The sequence below is a fragment of the Apium graveolens genome, unplaced genomic scaffold, assembly GCF_009905375.1.
Source record: "Apium graveolens cultivar Ventura unplaced genomic scaffold, ASM990537v1 ctg3155, whole genome shotgun sequence".
Taxonomy (NCBI): domain Eukaryota; kingdom Viridiplantae; phylum Streptophyta; class Magnoliopsida; order Apiales; family Apiaceae; genus Apium; species Apium graveolens.
In genome coordinates, this window is record NW_027417962.1 from 57,258 (window position 1) to 71,535 (window position 14,278).

Below are 14,278 nucleotides of genomic sequence, written 5' to 3' on the forward strand. Positions count from 1 at the left end.
ATACTTTAAAATCTTGTGGTCTGTGTAGATTTTACACTTCTCTCCATAAAGGTAATGCCTCTATATCTTTAACGCAAACACTATAAGTTCTAGTTCTAGATCATGGGTTGGATACTTCTGTTTTATGATTTCAGTTGCCTTGACGCGTAAGCTATCACCTTATCATGTTGCATCAAAACACATCCCAAACCTTTGTGTGAATTATCACTATAGATCACAAAGTTCCCTTGATCATCTGGTAAGACTAGTACTAGTGCTTATACTAATCTTTTCTTTAATTCTTGGAAACTTTCCTCGCACTTCTCCGTCCATTCAAATTTCTGATTCTTTCTGATAAGCTTTGTTAGTGGTGTATCTATCCTTGCAAATTTTTTGCACATATCTTCTATAATAACCATCCAAACCCATAAGGTTTCTTACTTCTGTTAGTGTCTTTGGTCTTTCCCAATTGATTACGGCTTCAATCTTTAATAGATTTACTTTCACTCCTTCATTACTTATAACATGTCCAAGAAGTTGTACTCCTCGTAACCAAAACTCACACTTTGAAAATTTTACGTACAATTTCTTCCATCACAATATTTGTAAAACTATCCTTATATGTTCAACATGCTCTATTTCTATCTTTGAGTAAACCAAAATGTCATCTATGAATATAATCATAAATTTATCCAAATACTTTTTGAATACTCGATTCATCAAATCCATCAAAGCTTCCGGTGCGTTTGTCAACCCAAATGCCATTACCAAAAACTCATAGTGTCCATATCTGGTTCTAAAGGCTGTCTTTGGAATATCTTCCCATTTGATCTTCGGTTGCTGATATCCAGATCTTAAGTCAATCTTAGAAAATCATACTGCACCTTTTAGTTGGTCAAACATGTAGTCAATCCTTGGCAATGAGTACTTTTTATTAATGGTTAACTTATTCACCTCTCGGTAATCAATACATAGTCCCATACTTTCATCTTTATTCTTGAAAAATGAAACTGGTGCACCCAATGGGGATACACTTGGTCTTACAAATCTATTACCCAAAAGATCTTGGATATGGGGCTTTGGAAACTGGTTCTGTCCCTGGTGCCAAATCAGTAGCAAACTCAATATCTCTATCGGGAGGTAATCCTGGTAGATCATTTGGAAATATATCTGGAAATTCATTGACTATTGGAACAACTTCTGGGGCTGGAATCTCCTTACTAGTATCTATTATATTTGCCAAATATTTTTTACAGTTTTGATGCAATAATCTCTTTGCTTAAGCTATCGATAAGAGCTTCTTTTCCTGTTTATTCACCCAAAATAACACTTTTTTCTCTTTATCCACTGTCTGAAGTCTCACCTTTCTATTCTTACAATCAATTTGGGCATTATTTTCCGATAGCCAATCCATCCCCAGACTAACATCAAATTCTCCCAACTTAAAATGTATCAAGGTGGCATGGAAATGATGTCCTACTATCTCAATATCACACCTCGGACACACTTGATCATTAGCGCTTTGTCTAAAAATTCTATTTCACAATACAGTTTATCAATAAAATCCTTAGAAATAAATGACCTTGTAGCTCCAGAATCAATTAAAATTTTAGCATCTACGGAGTTTATGGGGAGCGTACGTGCAACCATATCAGAGCTCTGGACATCATCCTTCATAGACAGATTGAATGTCCTAGCTTTAGGTTGGGTTGGTAGTCCCTCAATTCTAAGTCTACCCTGAGATGAAGCACCTGCAATCCTGGGTATGTTATTGGTCACATTTGGTGTTGGACAATTCTTGGAGATATACCTTAGCTTTTCACATTTGAAACAAGTAGTTGTTGGTTTCTGCCCCTGATTCAAACTTTGACACGTATTGGAAAAATATTCTTTCTTGCCACACTAGAAACATATAAAATTGGTATTATAGTTCCTAAAATGCTTTACACCACATCTCCTATTATAGGGTACTGGAGAAGAATTGAACCCTTTCTGATTCTAGCTCATGAACTAATTTGCTTGATTCCCATTCCCAGTTGATGGACTCCTGACACTACACCATATTTGACCTGTAGCAACACTTTTTTTGGTGTTACAAGTAAAACTCTTACCTTAAATCACTAAATTTTAATCTGAGGTAACACTTTTTTTTGACTTTGCAGCAGAGAATAATCGATGTTACCATAGATATGATCAAATTGCTATTGTAAGATAATATATAGTGTTAGTATTGATATTAAAATAAGTGTTACCATAAGATTAAATATTTAGGCGGCATATACAATTTTGACCAAAATAGGGCACAAAAAACTAAATCCAGCCCGCTCAATAATTCGTTTAAAAATCAGTCTTATCTCTATCCCTCTTATTTTCACTCTCTTCTCCGTCAATCTCTCTCTACCCCCCCCCTCTCTCTCAATTCATGTTTAAAAATTAGATAGTTTAATCAGATAGTCTCTCTCTCTCTCAAACATACATACACTCACAAATAAATACTTTCAATTAATCGATTAGGCTTCTCAATCGCTTCGGTTCCGATTGGGATGAAACTTGTATGCAAGTACTTCTATTTAAAACCTAATTTTACTTTCAACTTATTTTTTATCTCTATTTTCATGTTTTTTGATTATTTATTCAATTGATTGATAGTAAGGTTGTTTATGATATTCAATTCACATCAAACAACCTTGTATAAAGTACAAAGGAGGGGATGAAGGGAAGGAGTTTGAGTGTATGAGGAATAAGTTGAGGAAAATGGCTCCGGTTAATGGACCGGGTGTTTCAGAAGAAGTGTGGGTGCATGGTTTCGAAGATGAAGGGGTGGAGTTTGAAACGCGGACGGAAGAATAATAAGTGAGTTGCTTTTATGAATTTGAGGTTTATTGAATTGTTCGTGATTTGTTTTTTTTATACTACAAGGTTTTTTCTTACAATTTTTTTTATACTAAAAAGAGAGGAATTCTTAACAACAATTGCTTAATATAAAAGTGAATAATTAACCTGGAAGTAAGTTCAGACAAGTAACAATTAAAAATTTTCACTATAAATATAGCTTGAGAAGGCTTTTAAGTTCCCACGAGAGGAGTACATTACCTGGCATTTTCTATTGAGATGTATGCTTGTTTATAAAATTTTTAGTTTTGGTATGAGGTGCCACCATTTATTTATGTAAGTAAAGAATAAACTAATTACATTACATAACACTAATGACTAATGCATGAGTTAAAACATCTGTGGTTTGAGGGTTTCTATAATTTATGGTGCTAATACGTTTCCTTCTAAATCAGTGTCCCCAAGACCTCCGGTGTAGAGACCCATAGCAGGTTCTCAGGTTCCTTATTGTCCTATTGAAAAGAGACTGTCTGACACTACTAGAAAAAGTAGAATATACATCGCCTCTTTGACATCGATTGATGTTATCACCAATGTAAAAAGTGTTTTTTTACAACGGTTCTGCTCAACCGATATTTTTAAATAAAATAAAAATTGGTTTCTTTATATCAACTTATGTTATAAGTTTGTTTTAAAAAATGATTCGTTACGCCATCTATTTCCCTTCCTTATCCAAATATTTCATTCCCTCTTAAAACACCCCCCGTTTTTTATCTTCTAAAATTTTAAGTACTCATTTCCCCTCTCCTTTTTTTAACTTTACACTAAACAAATTGAAATCAAAATTACACATATGCAGATCTAAAAACTTAAAACTAAAAATGAAAAAGAATAACTTTCATCTCTTCGAGTCTAGAAGAACAACTCTCTCTCCAAAAAAACTTCCCCCTCTCTCTCTTGATATTGTGCTCTACGGAAGGCTCGCTGGTCCCTCTCGACTGCTCTCTTTGTGTTCTTCTGCTTTCTCTGCTCGCTCTGCTCTCTCTTTTCATCGGAGTTTGAAAAGGACGGAGGTTGAATTGGGTTTAAAGGTTAAATATGTGAAAATTAAAGCTCAAATCAGAGTTTAAAGCTCAAGTCATAGGTCAATCTTGAATTAAGTAAGCTTGAAACCCTAATTTTTATTTTGGGGGTTTCAGTTTGAACCCTAGTTTTTTAATTAGTTGAATAATTATTTGAATTGAGCTTGTTAATCTTTTTCTAAGTTGAGTAATTGTTTGAATTGTTTAAATATATTATATATGTCGTGTGTGTTGTTTTTAGCTAATCTTGTGTCTGTTGCCGAGATTCACTGAGTTATTATTAATGTATATATATGTGTGTATTTATGTGTTTATTTTGTGTTATTTATCGGCTCATGGGTAGATAGGCATCATCCCCTGCTTCAGCAACTGTGGTCTTGAGGTTTTTGGTCGATTTAGCAAAAATATGTCATGTATTTTCTTCCATGGTGTAATGATGCTTGGGTAGCCAAATGGCCGTCTACCTTATTTTTTTGGTGGAGAAGGGAGTAGAAACAACTATGGATGTAGCGGAAATTCACAAATAAACTCGAGAAAAGATGCATTTAGTAAAAGGGATTAACCACTGTGCTCATTGGAGTTAATGTCGTGTGAGTATTAAGTTTTCTGTTGCATGTTGAATATAGTTTATATTTTCCCTAGTCCTCAGACATACGAAGCTTCTTAATAGTTTTTGTTTCTTTTTGTTACGCCATTATCTCACTTTGTGCTTGAACTCATGCTGGCCCTATATTATAAGTTCACTTTGTGCTTGTACACAGATAGTCTTCTATTTTCTGATATGCAATTCCTTAACTATATTTAAATTGCATATACTTGCAGATTAATAGTCTGATTGACAGAGGACTACTGTGGAGACTTGTGACATCTTCATTTTTGCATGCAAATATCGGACATCTCCTGGTCTAATTATATATCTGTGCACACAATTATAATATGGCAACTATTTTATAGTGTGTGTATTAAGAGGAGTTTGATTTTTTCAGATAAATTGTTATTCGTTAAACTCTATTGGTCCGACAGTGGAGAGACTTAGTTGTCGTGGAAGATATATGGAAGTTTATGTCACCTCTGCAGTTGCAGGTAACCACGGATAAATTATGTATCATTTCGCTTACATTGGTAGTACTTCAACTATTATCTGATTAAATTATTACTATGAATTAGGTACATCAATGAGTTATTGGTTCTGTAAAGCACCAGCAGTTGGTGCATCTGGAGCAATTTTTGGATTAGTAAGTTGTCTTCATTCCTACTGTCTAGCACATGTATGAAACTATATATGTCATAGTACATAAGATATCTATTTTAAGAGCATCTTAGTTGCATCACTTGAAGAATAGCATGGAATATGATAGTTCAATATCATATTTTGCAACCATCATTTATCTAATTATATTTGCTGCTCCTCTTCCTTCTTGAATCGACTTTTCTCTGATTCCGTGTTTATCTATCTTAAAGCAGCGAACAAACAACTACATTAGTTGCAACATTGGATGGTACCATTCATTTAGTGGATCCAAAGTCAGAGAAAGTGCTATGGTCTCAGTCAACAGGGGCACCAATCTATATATCATATCACACCCCTGTCAACCATAATGAATCTGGACCTGGTGCTCTTCACTATATGTATTGTGAAGATGACTGGATATTTTATGAGGACACTGAGATTGGCAGAATGGTATGTCCTCTTAGTCTTACTTCTGCCGCTTTGTAATTCTGGATCAAACACCTGTATAGAACCTTAATATCTGATTTCTAACACTGTTTAATGGAAAATTCGGGCCTGGTACAGATCATATAACATTATGAGTATATGTCGGTACTATGCCACAGTTTGCCCAACATTACACCTATCACAGAATCACCCATGCTCTACTAGTAGGATGATGCCTGTTTGTCTTAAAATAGGTGTGTGCATGTATGTGCAGACTTTATGTGTGTAGATATATCATATGTCGATCTGTAGTGGTCACTCCACACTGCTACAAGACATACTTTACTACATCAGATTTTCAGTCTTCGTGTTTCACTTTGTTGCCTAGTGTCGCGCTAATGCACAATAATAGCCCAGGCTGAGGCTGGCAATGCCAGACTTAATAATATTAGATAAGTCTTGACAATGTCCTCTAGGCCAGACTGAGCTGGGTCTATCCGAAAATTTTAATTTCTATTATTACTTGTATCCTAATGTATATTATCATTATTTCAAAAAGAAACACATTACATGCAAGTTTTTTATGGTTTAAGTGAATTTGTAACGAGAGAAGGGAAGATAAATCACAAAACTATGACTTCTAGTTTGATTGTTAATTTACATGTTGTGTTAAACGCCTAACATATAGTAATTTAAAGTCTTCAAGAGAGTCCATAACCTATGCTGTGTTAATTTAATATTCTTTTTCTCAATTTAACTTGTGTTATTCATGGCTTTCTCATATATTCCAATTGTTCTCCTGATTAATATTAGTGTGTTTGCTACATTTAGCAATGCTGCTGGTCATCACATTAGGCCACCATCGCCTGGCTACTGGCCCAGTTCAAAGTTCAGGTCTATGACCTTTTATAAAGGGTATCGAAACCTCGGGGGTCCTAATCATCAAAGGGTCGATAACAAAGCTCTCACCATTTAGCTCGATAGAACCTCAGGTACCAGACTATACATCATATTTAAAATATGCCTGAATTTAGTATGATCTTAATATAAATTTGTACATGCAAGGAGTCGATTCAAGTCTGTGAGACCTTTTCAATCATGGTATTTCGGTGCCTCGATCACACTCCAACCCGGGTACACTGTGGGGGTGATCACTGCGTTCAATGTGAGTACTTTTACTTGCTGCAGAATTATAAATTTGTTGATTTGTTTTGTTTCTCGCGGTTCTCATTTTAAGTTCAGATAAATCACAAAACGATGACTTATAGTTTGATTGTTAATTTACATGCCGTGTTAAGCGCCTAACATACAGTAATTTAAAGTCCTCAAGAGAGTCCATAAACTATGCTGTATGTTAGGTCCATACAGCACTGTAAAAACAGAACTATATATTTGAACTCTTTAACACAAGTAGATAAATCTGAAGAGCTTAATATGATAGCTTCTTATTCAGCCAAAGAGATTACAAGAAGTACTTAAATAGAAACAAGAGTTGCTGGTTCCTACAAAATAGCGACTACATTCCTACTCCTCATCTACTACTCCACGATCCTATAAAACAGGAAACAAACACCTAACTAAGCCTTAGGTGCAGTCCTGACTTAACAGCTGATTTATTTAAATACAAACTTCAAAATACGAAAACCAAATTTAAATTAAAACCAACAAATACCCCCTTAATCTAAATTTGGTTTCTACAACTTCTTCATGCCAAGCAGTGCCCGTAGCCTCTCGAACTTGACAGTGGCCATAGCTTTAGTCAACACATCTGCACGCTGATTTTCAGTTCCAATATGCTCAACCTTTATCTCACCCCGCTCAACACATTCACGAATAAAATGGTATCGTATATCAATGTGTTTGCTTCTCCCGTGAAACACAGGATTCTTAGCTAAATCGATCGCTGACTTGTTGTCTATGTATAAGACTACAGGACCTACCTTCTCCCCTGTAATATTTCCCAGCAAATTTCGTAGCAGCCGCTGTAGCTGCAATAAATTCTGCTTCACATGATGATAGAGCTATGCAGCGCTGTTTCTGAGACACCCATGTAATCAAGCTCTCATTTAAATAGAATGCCATTCCCCGAGTAGATTTTCTATCATCTATTTGCCCCGCTCGATCACTATCAGAGTACCCCGACAATATGTTATTTCCACTTCCCTTTGAATAAATCAGACCAAAACCAAGCGTACCTTTCAAATAACGGAGAATTCGCTTCACTACATTCCAGTGCATGACCGTGGGTCGCTCCATGTAACGGCTTAAAATTCCAACAACATAGGAGATATCTGGTCGCGTATGAACCAGATATCTCAGACCTCCCATAACACTTTTAAACTCAGTTGAGTCTACTGGTTTTCCATTCACATCCTTGTGCAGCTGTAATGTTGGCTCCATTGGATATTTCGTAGGCTTACATTCGCCCATACCACACCTCTCTAGCAGTTTCTTTGCATGTGAAGTTTGCTTCAGCTCGATGAACTCCTTTCCTTGGCTCACTTCTATTCCGAGATAATGAGACAATCTACCAAGATCACTCATATCAAATATATGACTCATCTGTTCCTTAAACGATTTTATAAGTGATAGGTTGGTTCCTGTAACCAACAAGTCATCTACATATACTCCAATTATCACTGTTTCATTGCCTACCCGCTTCGTATATACTGCATGCTCATATGGGCATTTAGTGAAGCCCAGACTTTCCAAACACTTGTCTAACTTGGCATACCAGGCCCGTGGAGCCTGTCGAAGTCCATACAACGCTTTCATTAACTTGTACACCATCTGTTCCTTGCCCGTTTGCACAAAACCCTCTGGCTGCATAACATATACATCTTCTTGTAGATCACCATTCAAAAAGGCTGACTTAACCTCAAGATGGTGGACTTCCCAGCAGTTTTTTGCTGCTAACGCCAACAATAAACGCACAGTTTCAAGACGGGTTACTGGCGCAAATACCTCCTCAAAGTCAACTCCCTGTTTCTGCACATATCCTTTTGCGACTAGCCTCGCTTTATGTTTCACCACGTCTCCTTCCATATTTTTCTTTAATTTGTAGACCCATTTTAAACCTATTGGTTTCTGGCCAGTGGGAAGCTCGAGTAACCGCCATGTATTGTTTCTTTCAATAGCTTCTATTTCGGTTCGCATAACGTCATTACAAGCCTGTTCTTTTGTGGCCTGAGTATATGTAACTGGCTCGTCGACCCCCAAAAATAACAATTGCTCATCCTCTGCCTCTATATCTTCTGTCGTGCCATAAATTGAAGACAACGTTCTGAAACGTTTTGGTGTGCTGCTTGCACCTGATGTCTGAGAGCTACTGCTACCTGTCGATATTGATCCATCTGATGGGAGTGCCTCACTCGACTGGACTGATATAGTCTGGGTAACTGGTGTTGCAGGTTCTTCAACCTCCTCTGTGTTAGCTTCACTAGAACTTTGTTCATGGGGCGTGTCGATAGTAAAGAACTGAGTATGGGCTTCATTTGTTTTGCCCATGATTTTCCAAGCCCACGATTTTGACTCCACAAACTTTACATCTCTGCTCACAGACACCTTCTTTTTGTCTGGGTCATACAGACGATGGGCTTTTGTGCCGGGTTCCCGTCCAAGGTACACAACATACTGACTGCGATCATCCAATTTTTGAGTATGCACCGATGGTACCTTCATATACGCACAACAACCAAACACTCTGAGATGAGAGATATCAGGTTTACGCCCTGTCCAAGCTTTATAGGGTGTGTGGCTTGACAGGGCTCGTGTAGGCAATCTGTTTAGCACATATACTAAGTGCCTTACAGCTTCCCCCCAGAATTCTGACGGTACGCCCTTCTCCTTTAAAAAACTTCGTGCCATGGCTACAACTATTCTATTTCTTCGTTCCACCACACCATTTTGTTGTGGAGAATAAGGAGCAGTATATTGCCTAAAAATTCCAGCATCTTCACAGAATTTTTTAAATTCCAGGGAACAAAACTCACCACCTTTATTAGTACGAAGAGTTTTAATTTTCTTGTCTGACTCTGTTTCAACCAGTGCTTTAAATCTTTTAAAACCTTCAAAAGCTTCATCTTTTGTTGACAAAAAGAAAACCCACATCATACGACTGAAATCATCGACTAAAAGTAAGAAGTACCTATTTCCAGATGGGGTCGGTGGAGAGATTGGTCCGCATAAGTCACCGTGGACCAGCTCTAACCCTTTGCTAGATGCATAGCTTGACTGAGAGGGAAACGGAGTCCGTGTTTACTTCGCCATGAGACATCCCTTGCATACTTCAGTAGGTTGAAGCAAACTGGGTAAACCTACAACCATATCATTTTCCTTCATGATGGACATTGCGTTAAAATTGACGTGGCCTAGGCGACACTGCCATAGCCATGACTCTTCTTCCATCTTTGTATTTTGTGTAAATAAGCAGGAACCTGGTAACTCTTCCAGCATAATTTTATACAGCCGATTCACAGACCTCTTAACTTTCATCAACGCCCTCCCATCTTTCTCATAAACCCACAATAGATCACCAAGCATTACCACCTTGTTACCTTCTTCCGACATCTGTCCAAGACTTATAATATTGTTGCACAGGCATGGAATATAGAATACATTAGCAAATATTCTTTCTTCTCCATTTTTACACTTAAAAGTGATTGACCCTTTCCCTTTTATATTCACGGTTGACCCGTCTCCAAACTTTACCTCACCTGTTATTCCTTCATCCAGCATCGAGAATTTTGTTTTATCTCCGGTCATATGATTACTAGCTCCATTGTCCAAGTACCATACTTGTGACGTTCTCTTCGCTATTGGGTTTGTCTCCAATCTCGGGATTACTTTCTCCTCGTTCAGCAACACCATTTGTGTCTTACTTTCATCTAGCTCAGACAACAATAATGCAGGCTTGTCATCTTTGATTTCCACCAGATTTGCTTCAGACTTTTGATTTCTTTCTCGACGAGGCCTCCTGCAATCTGCAGCATAATGCCCAAGCATATTACAATTGAAACACGTCACAGTGCTTTTGTCTCGACTCATGCCTTTGAAACCACGACCACCTCGCCAATTGTTAGTCCCATCAGTGTTGCCTGTACGTTTTAGCCAGTCCTCCCGTATGAGTAAAAGTTTAGTGTCATTTTTCTCACACCTGGACCACTCCTCCTCTGTCAACAACAACTTACTCCCTGCTGTCTCATTCTGCCCTTTCAATCTTTCCTCATGAGCTTGAAGCGAACCAACGGTCTCTTCAACTGTCATTTTATCTAAATCTCCAAACTGCTCGATTGTTCAAGCTATTTGGAGAAATCTGGACGGAACCGCTCGAAGCAATTTCTTAACAACATATGATTCATGCATTTCCTCTCCTAAAGCTCGAATGGTAGACACCAGACCATTGATCTTCATATAAAAGTCATCAAGTTGCTCACCATCATTCATCCGTAAAGTCTCGAACTCCGCCTTAAGTGTCTGCACTCTGGCCTTCTTTACACGATCAGCTCCCTAGCACATGACTTTAGTGGCTTCCCACCCTTCTTTGGCTGTTTTCTTTTCAGCGATGGATAATAACATGTCCTCAGGTATGCCCTGATAAATCATGGCCAAGGCAATCTTGTCACTCTTCTCATCTTTGGGGTCAGGCACTTCTATCGCATTCCATACTCCCTGGGCCTGCATAAACACTCTCATTTTTAAATCCCACGCCGTGTAATTTCCCTTTGCCAACATTGGGTAAGTTAGCCCAAAAGATCCACCTTTGTTTTTCCCGTTATCCATCTTACAGTGCTGTCTCGAGAGTACTCTGAATATATGAGCTCTGATACCAAATGTAAAAACAGAACTATATATTTGAACTCTTTAACACAAGTAGATAAATCTGAAGAGCTTAATATGATACTCAACTTCTTATTCAGCCAAAGAGATTACAAGAAGTACTTAAATAGAAACAAGAGTTGCTGGTTCCTACAAAATAGCGACTACATTCCTACTCCTCATCTACTACTCCACGATCCTATAAAACAGGAAACAAACACCTAACTAAGCCTTAGCTGCAGTCCTGACTTAACAGCTGATTTATTTAAATACAAACTTCAAAATACGAAAACCAAATTTAAATTAAACCCAACAAGCACCTAACATGTTGTGTTTAAATATAGGCATTTTAAACCCAGGAAAATGGACCCTAAATCAGTTGTCCATTGCTAGGCCAACATTTTCCATACTTTAGTGGTTTTGACATGGACGGGGTTTTTGGGGTGGGTCGGACCCTGTGCATGTCTTCACAGGTTATTAAAATTGGAAAAAAAATCCGAAAAACTACTTTTTAAGGCAAATTGTACTAAATTATCAACTCACAGCTTCAGGCATCCTCTTGTTTCATGCTCCCTAAAGCATATAAAATGTAGCTATTTGATTATTGATTTCAAACTGTCAACTTTGTTTTTATAATTCGTTCTTTTTATTGTATGAAATTATGCTTTAATATGTTTTCTGTTGGCAGAAAGTAGATAATGAATAGTATTTTCTACTTTAACATCTTCCCGTAGAACGAATGTATGTTACCATCTCAGGATTCTTGAGTTAATTCTTAAACCTCTTTAAATAGTAAATACATTTGGGATCTGATTTTTTTTCATTATGAATAAAGTAATATTTGGTTAGTTTTTTTTTGAACTCATACTATAATAACTGTCCGTATTATTATAGTATAAGTTAGAATCTGTAAGTAGCATTTTGGATTAGCTTCACTTCACAGCTTACCTTTAGGTTCCTTCTTCCTTTTATCTAGCAGCCTCCTTTAGCTTTATATGTTCATGACAAATTTTGTATCCCAGTTACTCTGAAGTGTTAGTACTTGCATAATGAGGCATGCTGTATTTCATCATTACAAGGTTTAAGTTGTGATGATTCTCGCTGACTTCATTGTTATTGTTGATTTTATGAGGATTAAATTAGCTTATTTTCTTTGTATCGTGTTGTTATGAATCTCGAATCCATATATTAAACTAGCATATGGATATTTCTTGTGAAACCCTCTTTCCTTTAGTTTTAAAGTATTTACACAATTCTAGACCAAGTTATTATAATAATTATATACAATGTTGGATGACTAGGATTCGGTACATGGCTGTGTTAGATGATCGACAAAGAATTATGCCTACCTTTGAAGACATGCAAAGTGGAACGCCCCTTGCTTATCCTGCTAGTGAAAGATCCAGTATCAGAGGTAAGTTATCCGCTTACTTGCTGCATTAGTATTATATTTTTTTGGCATTGTATTCAAACTTATGCTGGGTATATATTTTTCCAGGATTTTGTATTCATGGACTCCATTAAATGAAAAGTAGTCATAGTTGATAAGAGAGAGGTTGTCACGATATGTTGCGGGTGACGGCAAATCAAGCTCTTCCAAGTTTTTAGAGTTTTGGGTTCCTTTTATAAATGCAATGTGTAGTTTAAGCAGTACTGTGATACTCTTCTAGTAGAATAAATGGATGGATATGTGTAGTATTTGATGTTTGGATTCGATGAATCTATTGTACCAGATGTTTGAATATTGGTTATTAGATTTATAGATAACTAGTATTTTGCAGCAATTGGTTTTGGTGGTTCATTGATTTGGCAAATTTTTGGTATCTATATTTTTAAAATGTGCATTAATAAAATAGGTACATATATCATTACAGTGGAAAATGATGTCTGTCAAAGCTTAATACATCAGATTTAGTTGAAGATTGACATCAGTAACATCGATTAAAACCAATGTTAAATACTACAAAAAAAAAATCTTAAAACAGAAAACCAATGTTATTAAACTTTATAGACATCGAGTTGTCATCAATAGATATCGGTTCAAAATAAATAATCGATGTCAATAGTTATATTTACATCGATTTATCTTGCAAACTGTTGTTACTATTATTAGTAACATCAGTTTAATGGGTAAATGAAAATATTTTACTTATCTCACATATGTATAAATTGATAAAAATATCATATTATTATAATATATGAAGATTAGATATGCATTTAAAATTTAACATCTTTAAAAACTGATGTTATACGTCTTCTTTAACATTAGTTTAAAATCGATGTTAAAATGGGGGGTCTTTAACATCACCCACGAAGACATCAGATTTTTTTGTTCATAGACATCGGTTTTTAGCCGATGTCTATTCTACTTTTTCTAGTAGTTAACATTGGTCACCTATTGAGGCAAGCACTTTTAAAGTCTGGGGCCAAAACTATTTAAGGTGAGAGCAAACCATATATCTTGTTTAAGCTATATATGTTTCCTCATATTAGTCGTAGTGGCGTATGGAATTCTAATTTAGCGAATGGGTTTCTCAAACTGTAAGACTTTAATTGTACTCCCAACTATTGACAGGGATAAAATGAAAGAACCTGCTGCAAATTATGCTCCATTTTTTCCTTTCGGCGTTGATGTGTTTGTATCTCAAAAAAGATTGACCATATTGCACGCTTTGTGGAACTTCCCGTCATTGAGTCATCTGGAAACGTTCCTCCAATCCTCATGGTGAAACTTCAGGTTTATTTAGTTCCTAGATTTATTTATTAAACATATTATTTTGGTGATTCCTAGTCTCTCCTTTTCTTTTTCAAAATGAGCAATTTTAAAACATCATAAATTATATTACTGAAGTTCCAGTCTAGAAAATGGAAACTCTTGATGTATGTATTAAATTGCCATATTATATAACTG

The 14,278-nt window shown here is 36.4% G+C and overlaps 2 long non-coding RNA genes across 2 annotated transcripts; both read left to right on the forward strand.

The window, feature by feature from the left end:
* Window positions 1-3,712: 3,712 nt before the first annotated feature.
* LOC141700978 (uncharacterized) lies at window positions 3,713-5,485 on the forward strand. The gene is made up of 5 exons (XR_012566620.1): window positions 3,713-3,971; window positions 4,716-4,796; window positions 4,880-4,976; window positions 5,061-5,128; window positions 5,358-5,485. It is a non-coding gene; the product is annotated as an uncharacterized LOC141700978 (long non-coding RNA).
* Window positions 5,486-6,386: 901 nt separating this feature from the next.
* On the forward strand, window positions 6,387-13,092 carry LOC141700977 (uncharacterized). The gene is made up of 4 exons (XR_012566619.1): window positions 6,387-6,542; window positions 6,629-6,715; window positions 12,669-12,781; window positions 12,866-13,092. It is a non-coding gene; the product is annotated as an uncharacterized LOC141700977 (long non-coding RNA).
* Window positions 13,093-14,278: the final 1,186 nt, after the last annotated feature.